This window comes from Peromyscus leucopus, chromosome 15, assembly GCF_004664715.2.
Source record: "Peromyscus leucopus breed LL Stock chromosome 15, UCI_PerLeu_2.1, whole genome shotgun sequence".
In the NCBI taxonomy this organism is placed as follows: Eukaryota; Metazoa; Chordata; class Mammalia; order Rodentia; family Cricetidae; genus Peromyscus; species Peromyscus leucopus.
In genome coordinates, this window is record NC_051076.1 from 10,254,192 (window position 1) to 10,261,686 (window position 7,495).

Below are 7,495 nucleotides of genomic sequence, written 5' to 3' on the forward strand. Positions count from 1 at the left end.
CCATCTTGATTGCCCAGCTCATCTATTCCAACTGAAGTCCCTGCTGTTATTCAATTAAGCTTGATTCCAGACCAGAGACTCCTGGACAGACGGTCCCCAGCCCAGATCTCCCGTGGGCACAACACACAGTGCACATAGGCGCAACAGAGTGCCTAACAGTTGGATCCAGGCCTTTCTGGTTCAACATACACCGCAGGCAAAAAGCAATATTCCCCTGGGTTTGCACAATGTCTGGGTAGAGAGAGTCATTGCTTCCCATAAGGTAAATAGCATCACATTTTAAATGGAACTCATTAAATACATTCATAAAAGCAATCAAGATATTTCAGTAATACCACAAAGCATTTACGAAACTCATAAAAAATACCATTTTCCTGATTACCAGCCTTTAAACACAGCTCCCAAATAATGCATTTATCCTTGGCCTGATGATGAAAGATATATGGCAAGTGGAAACTAACTTCTTGCCTATGTGTAAACATTTTCAGAACACTGTGCTTTTAACATGAGATTCGTGAGCCAATCTCAATAATGAATCCTGTATCAACTAGAGTCACTAAAGATGCAGAGAGGAAAAAAAAGATGGAGGGCATGTACTGTAGGTCAGATGCTCACATAGCTAGGTGATTATGAAAGCTATCATAAAATGCAAATTATTTGGTTTAATGGCATGTATATGCCATTGTTCCTACAAACAGACTGCCTCTTCTCACATATCAGCTGAAATGTTTCATCTCTGTGTTTAGAAGGAATTTTAGAAATGCCTCTAAGGTCCCACTTAGAGTGGCTCAGTGGTGTGCTTTCCCCACAGGTTTTGTGAGACAATGAGTCTTGGAGAAGAGGTCATCACAGTGGTCTAGCTTGGGGTCAGAAGTCCAGCAACCCTGAGTTCTCAGCTCTGCATTTGCTAGATGTAGATTGTGATTCACCTTCTGGGCCTCGCTCTTATTTCCTCCACAGTCACAAAAAAAAAAAAAAAAAAAAAAAAAAAAAAAAAAAAAAAAAAAAAAAAAAACCTGAGAAATATGAACGCTCAATAGACACTTACAGCAGAAGACATGTCTGAAACACTTTGATCCCTGGTTCCTGGAGTCATGTGGTCCTGTTTTTCTTTTTATTGTGGCCTCTGCAGAGCTGACAGACATCTGTCTGATCATCTCTAGTGCCTGAAACTGCATGGGCCCTAGTAATGTACACTCCTAGACACAATGTTATCCTTGGCTTTATTTTATTGGAATGGTGTGTGTGTGTGTGTGTGTGTGTGTGTGTGTGTGTGTGTGTGTGTGTGTGTGCTTGCACTCTGGCATGAGCTTATGTGGGTTGAGACCAGAGGTCAATGTTGATTGTCTCCTCAATTGCTTTCCACTTTGAGACAGGCTCTCCCCCCGCCAACCTGGATCTTGCCAACACAGTCAGGCTGTCTAGCCAGTCAGAAAGAGGAATCTGCATGTTGTTCACTTCCTCAGAACTGGAAGTTGGCACATACCACCATATCCAGCTATTAATGTGGATTTCGGGGCATTGAACCAGATCCTTATGCTTTTGCAGCAAGTGTACTAACAGATGGGCTGTCTCCCTGGACTGTTTCCCTGGGTTTGAGTTATTATTACTTCAATATCTACCTGTATTTCCCTGTATTTTCACCTGTCTCCATTATTTACTTACTGTTGTAAAGCTATGTCTGTGTTATTCCAAGTCCATGTAGTGCACTGAATATAAGGAAAGCAATATATTGATTTTTTAAAAAACTATCAGGTATAAATATCTTTATATCTCAGCTGTTTTGTGTTGTCTGCACAGTGGACTACAAAAGAACAACTCCAAAGCTCAAGAGGCCTTGTCTGAGCCACTACTGTGTATTTCATCCCTCTGGGCTCCCAGAGCACAGAGAAGTCATTACTACTGCTTAGAGGGGAACATGCAGAGCCACATTCACTCTGCATGTTTAGGCCCTCTTGGTTTTCTAGAACACAGAACTCTATTGGCTGATTTGTGAAAGTATATTTCTCTTTGTGTATGTACTTCTCTGCTTACCAATCAAGAACCTATTTAATTATTTTAAAGAGAAGAACTTGCAGGTTTTTCTCTAAAAATGGATTCATGTAGTCTGGATGAAAGCTAATGTGGGGTTAAGTAAATTAGACTTCTCAGTGTCTCATGGTAAATGAAGCCTGAATTATAACTCTATCCCCTAACCAGACAACAATCAATATTTCAGTACTTAACTCTAAGTCTGTGGATAGAATAATATGTACTCTAATTTTCAAGATGAAAGTAAAAATTGTCCTTTCAATCACTCACAGCAAGTAACTAATGAATAATGGTGGAGAGAGTGGGAGCATGGAAGGAATTCGGGTATCCAAGCCTTCATTTCATAAACAAGCTCAAAATGCAACTAATCCTTCTAATAGAATCTAAATAGCTATCATTTGTCTCAGGGAAGGATAGATAATAAATTCATGGTGTAAGCGGCAACCAGATTTATATATACATTAATGTCCTAATTTAGAAAAAAACCAATTTGTGTGGTAAGACAGAAAAAGCACAACGTATTTCTTAATCAGTTTCCATGATCTCATTACCTTATTAGGATTTGTTATTATTTGTAAAATTAATTAGCTTCCCCTTTGTACCATACTTTCACTGGTTTTCTGGAAGGGAAAACAGTGGCTCTTGGGTCCCGAAAGACACATGGGCTGAGGCTGGCTTAGCTGGTGACTAATGGTTCAATGCCGGGAAACACAGCGATTCCCCTCAGAGCTCTGTTGGGTAAGTGCAGAGGTACAGAAGCACAGCCCCACTACTTGTCCCTCAGACTGACAGCTCATGTCTAGCTGTGCTGCATGTGAGGACCTGGACAGATGCCCACTGCACGCTAAGCTTGACTCGCGCCCACAAAGAACAATGGTTGTCAAGAAAGAAACCCGAGATAGTCTGAAGTCTGAGGTTGTGTGGGTGACCCAAACACGCCTCCCCTCCTCCATTGTGGAAAATAACCTTATGCTCTAAACCAAGCATGTTCAGTGTTCTTCAGAGTCTGTGCCTGACTTTGACCTAATGTTAGGATTTAATACAAAGTATCTACCTGTTATTGCAAAATACCAACAAAGACAACCTTGATGTAAAATAATAACATATATTTGAAAAAACTACCAAGAAGCACCATTGTATGGCAAACATTCATTAAGCCAAGTTAAATGCACAATCACCTTAAGTTGGCAGCCAGTGGGGACTGTCTGGCACCATGATGGGTAGAGACACCACACCAACACCAGTAGAGACTGTCTGGTACCACAATGGGCAAAGACAACCACACTGACACCAGTGGAGACTGTCTGATACCACGATGGGTGAAAACAACCACACTAACTCAAATAAGAATTTACATGTGATAACTCCAATGTATATAATTTCTCAAAGTGTTTCAATGAACAATTAAGAAATAGCTGGTGCCAGGCTGAGATGAGATCCAGTAGGTAGAGTGCTTGCCTGGCATGCACAAAGCCTGAACCCACAACTCAGCACCACAAAAAACAGTTGTTGTGGCATATGTTTGTAATCAAATCAATAGGAAGGTGGAGGCAGGGGATGAGAAGGTCAAGGTCATTCTGTGTAGTGAGGTAAAGGCCAATCTGTGATAAGGAGACCTTGCCTAAACAGAAGGGAACAAGAGGGAGAGAGAGCGGGAGGGAGAGTGGGAGGGTGGGCAGGCCAGGGCTAATTGTCTGCTTTGTATGTCCTTTCTCCCAGTTTTGTTGTCTTGTAGTTTTGTTCTTAGTTTTTGTTTTGTTTTGTTTTGTTTTCTTGTTTTTGTTTGTTTGTTTTTGGCTCCTTTGGATTACTGGCGATTTAGCAATAACAAAACTCCACCAGAACCATTTCTTTCCTTAGGTGTCACCTACAGTAAAAAGATACCCCAAAGCTATATCCTGAACTGCAAATCCCTTGTGCCATGGAGACTTCAATGTCTATCAACCAATATCCAAATACTACACAGGCTTCTGGAGGAAGTGTAATTGGACATTACCATGTCCTGACTGTCTGGTCCCAAATAACTGACTCAGAGGCTGAATATGAATTATAAATGCTTGGCCAATAGCTCAGGCTTATTACTAACTAGTTTTTACATTTTAAGTTAACCCATATTTCTATTTATGCTTTGCCATGTGGCAGTACTTTTATTAGCATGGCATGTTCATCTCTTGCTCCCTCTGTGTCTGGCTGGCAACTTCTGACTCCATCCTTCTTCCCATCATCCTTAGTTTGTTTTCCCCACCTGCCTGGCTTCTGGTCAACCAGCATTTTATTAAACTAATTTGAGTGACAAATATTTACAGTGTACAAGAAGATTATTCCACAGCAGGGAAGGGGGCTCATTTGTATCTTTTTTAGCCAGTCATTCTCAACACTTCACCCCAATACCCCATTGTCACCAATATCTACAGTCACTACTTGAAAGCATCTATCTCTTTAAGTAATATCTTTAAAAATATTCTCTTTAGAAGCTCAACAGCAGATGATGCATTGCTGCTTTCATTCTCCCTGTCTTTTTCTCTCCTCTATGCAGCCCAGAGCTTGTTCTAGAGAGTTGTCTATCTGACCTCATCATCCTGTGGACAGGCTTCTTCTACCACACTCTCTCTGTGGAAAAAGACTCACATACTTACCATCATCACTTTCTGTATCTATTTCTGTATCTACTTATTTATTTATCCAGAAAATATTCTACCCTAGTGGAAACCACTATTTCCCTTAAACATGAAATAGAATAAAGTCCAAATCTACACCTTCCCTCCAGCCTGTCCAGCAATTCCCCTACCTTTCCATTTCTTCTCCATCCTCTTCCCTGCTTTGTGTTACTCTCTATACTGTACACAATCCAACACTCCAAGTTCTCTAAATGTATTCTGTATTTGGTACTTACATTACTAAGGGTAACTATTGCTATAATGAAACACCATGACCAAAAATAAACTGAAGAGGAAAGGACTGATTTAGCTTACACTTCCATATGACAATTCATCATCAAAGAAGTCAGGACAGGAACTCAGGCAGGGCAGGAACCTGGAGGCAGAGCTGATGCTGTGGACACGGAGGAGTAATGTTTACTCCTTTGCCCCTCCAGCTTGCTTAGCCTGACTTCTTTTCCTTTCTCATTTTTTTCTCCTCTCATACAATACATCCCCTCCTTCCACTCCCTGTCTGTCTCAACCCAGATCTACTTCTCCATTTCCTTTCAGAATAGAGAAGCCTTCCCAAGGATATGTACTAAATATGGCATAACAAGTTACAATAAGGCTAGGCATAAATTGTCATATCAGGATTGGACTAGGCAACCTGATAGGAGGAAAAGGGTCCCAAGAGCAAGCAAAAGAGTCAGAGCCTCCACCAAACTCATTGTTAGGAGTCCCACAGAACACCAGGCTCACAATCATAACATATTTGCAGAGGACCTAGTGCAGACCCAGGCAGGCTCCATGATAGTCACTTCAACATTTATGAGCTCCTACAAGCCTTGCTGAGTTGATTCTGTTCTTCTGGTCTCCTCATCCTTCTGGCTCCTAGAATTCTTCCTCCCTCTCCTCCATGAGTTTGCCTGAGCTCTGAAGGGAGGGATCCAGTGGAGATCCCCAATTTAGGCTCAGACTATAGCTAATGTTTGTCAGCCTTTTTCTCGTAGAACCCAGGACCATTGGCCTAGGAATTACACAACAGGCTAGACCTTGCCTCATCAATCATTAATTAAGAAAACACCTCATAATCCTGCCTACAGGCCAATCTTATGGAGGCTTTTTTCTTAATTGAGGTGCCCTCCTCTCAAGCTGACATAAACTATCCAGCACAATGAACCTCTTCATTCTCTGTACCATCCTTTCTTCTTCGAATGGCTTTCTCTAATTTTCCTTGAATTCTAAATTCCAATCAAGGTCTATGTCATCTCCACTCACATTTCTGAGTTTCCAAAGAGGTGGGTGCTCTTGGGGGCTACTGATAGATTTTATTCCTCTGGGAGGCATCCTTCAATTATTGTAGCCTCATTCAGAATCAACAGCTTGGTTAACAGCTAAGTACTGGATAACCAGGACAGGTTGTCTATGTATTCATTCTAGCTTTAATCGCCAGGGCTTCATTCAGTGGCTTTACACACGGTAACATTTATTTCCACTTCTTAAACAAATAAAAGGCAAGTTGGCTCAAATGAGTCACCTATTCTGATGGCAGAGATGAAACAAATGAATCTCAAGGAAACTCTATTTCCATATCTTCTGTTTACGAGAAGAAGGCAGTGGGTGAAGAACTTGCTGCCTGAAGTATGAGAACTGAGTTTGCATCCCCAGAACTCATGTGGCGCCAGAGGTGGAAACCCACATCTATAATCCCAGAGTTTTTACAGCCAGGACGGAGGAAGAGACAGGGGAATGCCTCAAATCTCTTGGTCTAGCTATCCTGGTGAAATCTGCAGGAAACAGTGACAGAACCTGTCTCAAATAAGGTGAAGGGTGAGGACCGATGTTCAAGATTGTTCTCTGAGCTGTGGGACACTGGTATGCACACTCACACACAGGGTATGGTCACCCTCCATACAAATATATGTACAAACATGCAGAAATAAAGAAAAGTGAGGTTGGGGCTGGAGAGTTGGCTCCATTGTTAAGACCACTTCTTCTTGCAGAGAACCTGGGTTCAGTTCCCAGGACTCACATGGGGGCTCACAACCATCTGTAACTCCAGTTCCAGGAGGCTCAACACCCTCTTCTGGCCTCCAAGGACACTAGGCACACAAGTGGTGCATAGACTTGCATGCAGGCAAAACACTCATATGTGTAAATTTAAGTAAATTTTTTAAAGGAAGAATGAGGGGGCATTTTGCCTTTTCCCATTATAACTATTATTGCTATGGCTGTAACTCAGTGATACCAGGTGAATTAATGACTGACATGCACAGCACAGACTAGGATGATTTCAGAACCAAGGCAAATGCTTTCTCCTGTGTGCGGCTTTGACACAATCTCGGACAACAGCAAATCCTTACATAATTCAAACAGTTAAAGATTTTGTGATCACCTCTCTCATTATCCTTTAAGATATAATTATGCAAATGACTTCTTTCAACACAACTACTTTAGCGGTAAGCATCTTATCCTCACCTGCTACTACTTGAGCGAATATTGGATTTCACCAGTGACTTCCATACACATCACTTAGAAGTGTTTCCATGGTCTACCAGCATAACTTGGGGAGTCCATAGAGAATACCCTCTTCCCCTCTCCTCTTCCTCTCTGCTCTCCATACCCAGCCCCCTTCCAAGGTGCCAAGGTAAAAGCTGACTGATAACATTGTGTTCTTCACCACCTGCTGGTCTATTATGATCTAAAACTGGGTTTTTCTCTAGTGCCAAGGAAGGTCCCATGAGTATCTGTTGCTTGAATATCAATGGCCAAGAATTCTGAAGCAGAGAAGTGGAGGAGCAGGAGGGGACTCTCTTGGGGCAATG